Here is a 2,567-nt window from a genome sequence, read left to right on the forward strand (position 1 = left end):
ACTGAGGGATGTGATTTCCAGGAAGTCTGCTGTGTTTTTGCTATTTAAATTGTCCGAAGATGATGTAATTGCATTCATGATCTGTCCTGGGATCAGGTTATAGAGGGATTTCACAAATCCTTGGGGGGAGAAATTGGACATTTTGAACTTTATATTCTTGAACCTAAACGTGGTAAAAAAAGTGTTGGACAACTGATTAGAAGGTTGTCAGTAAAACCTTAAATGCTCTGTTGTATAAAAGAAAAAGAAATAAATGTAAGTTGGCTCTGTCAAATGTTGAAAATGTAAATAAATATTTCTTAAATGTTACTTAATGTTTGAAATCCTTAGAATTATGCTGATTGTAAAGGCCATCATTCTGTTTTGCTTATTCTTCTTGTACAAAAAAATTTATTAATTGCTATTCCTCCTAGAGCTTTTAAGTCAAGTCAAGTCACTTTTATTGTCATTTCAACCATATATAGCTGTTGCAATACATAGCGATATGAGACAATGTTTCTCCAGGATCATGATGCTACATAAAACAAAGACAGAGCTGAGGACTTAGTAAGTAGTCCTAGCCACATAAAGTGCAACTGTGCAACCCGATGCAAACAGTACAGGACAAGACAGACAAGACAGTGCAGGATAAAAGACAGTGCAGACAAAAAGTTACAAGACAATACAAAAAATACAATACACAAAAGACAATAAACAGTAAACAGAGACAGCACCGACCGACCAGTGTAAATACCATATGTGAATACTAAATGTTCAAACAAAATTTCGTGCACTAATACTAGAATGAACACAGTTTCTTAGCAGCAGGTCCTTGGGATAATATATAGAATTGTGCAAATGAGTGAAATATTGTATAGTAGGTGCAAAACGACTGAGATATTGTACAATATGAGCAAAAACGGCTGAAACGTTGGACAGTTTGTGCAAAAGAGCAAAAAAGTGTGCAAAACATCATGTAAACAGTTTGATGGATTGTAAGCAGCACGTAAACAGTTTGATGTGTCAGTGTGTGTGTTTTGTGTGGGTCTGTACGAGCCACATTCACAAAAATCTGGTCTGAAATTTGTTGTTATTACTTTTCTAAGCGATCTGAGATCTGGTACTCACAGTACTGGGTCTCAAAATGGCCTTTTTTGCCTTAGACACCCATTATAAATTTTAGAGGCAAGCTTTTGAGCTATCTACAACAAACATGGCCAGCTTCTTTAGGGTGATACTCTGGACAAAGGTACAGACTGGCCTTCCGGTTTTCCCGCAGCCTCACCCCATTATGCAACATCAAAATGCTTCCCACATTGACATTGACATGTGACATATCAAAACACTCAGAACAGTGGATATTTGGACGACATATTTGGATCACATGACATAACGTGCAGCCCGACCACAAAATGGACATGCGATGTATCAAAATACTCTGCACAATTTGGGAAATTGTCACATGTATTTTAGTTGCACAATACTTTACAATAGCTTATGTAACTGCTGCTATAATACTCTGTTCAATCCAGTATTTCCGGACACATGATATTGTTTGAACATACAGTATTTACACTGGTTGGTGCTGTTTCTGTCTTTTGTCCTGCACTGACTTACCAAGTCCTTACCTCTGTCTTTGTTTTATGTAGCACGGTGGTCCTGGAGAAACATCGTCTCATTTCACTGTGTACTGCAACAGCTATATATGGTTGAAATGACAAAAGCTTCTTGACTTGAGGTGCAGTCACACGCTCATGTCCACTCTCCTCCAAAAGTATAGGCACCCTAGCATACCGGCCTTTGGGAATACTTGCTCTGACAAAACAACATCACAACAAACTTGACTAATCTAGTTCTTCCTGCAATGCAACATGCCCTGACCTGGCATGCAAGAGTTTGGGTTTTCCTAGAAGTGGCAGGTTTATTTAAAAAAATAAATAAACAAACAAAAAACAAAAAAAAAGCGGTCCAAACCATGCCTTTTTTTTTTTAAATATACATATTTAGACAGACATGAGAACAATGACTCTGTTCAATTCCAGGTTCTGAATCATAAATTCTTAAAGGAATTAATTATAACAATGTTTAATTTCTAAATAGGCCAAGCATGTGCAGTAGTCATGTGATCCAGCTACATCTTATATATTATTCTATGATGTTATACATCTAATTGCTTTGATTAATTATAAAATTAGCTTAGTAAATTAGCTTAGACTGGGGGTTATACGGGAAGTGGTAGCTCAGTGGTTAAGGTGTTGGGCTACTGATCGGAAGGTCATGGGTTCGAACCCCAGGTCCACCAAGCTGCCACTGCTGGGCCCCTGAGCAAGGCCCTTCAGTTGCTCAGTTGTAAGTCACTTTGGATAAGGGTGTCTGCTAAATGCCGTAAATGGGTCAGGCTCATATGGCAGGTTAATATTAATGGGCTAATATTAATAGTTGTTAGATGACTGGTCTTATTCAGACTAACTATTGTGCTGTTGCTTAATAAAGAATACAATTGTTCATTTTGATGAATGGACAAGTTTCATTGTTTTTTAAGCGAAAGTGAAACTCTTCTTAAAATGCATCAAGTTCAAAGGCTTCTG

Source organism: Tachysurus fulvidraco, chromosome 8 (assembly GCF_022655615.1).
Source record: "Tachysurus fulvidraco isolate hzauxx_2018 chromosome 8, HZAU_PFXX_2.0, whole genome shotgun sequence".
Lineage (NCBI taxonomy): Eukaryota > Metazoa > Chordata > Actinopteri > Siluriformes > Bagridae > Tachysurus > Tachysurus fulvidraco.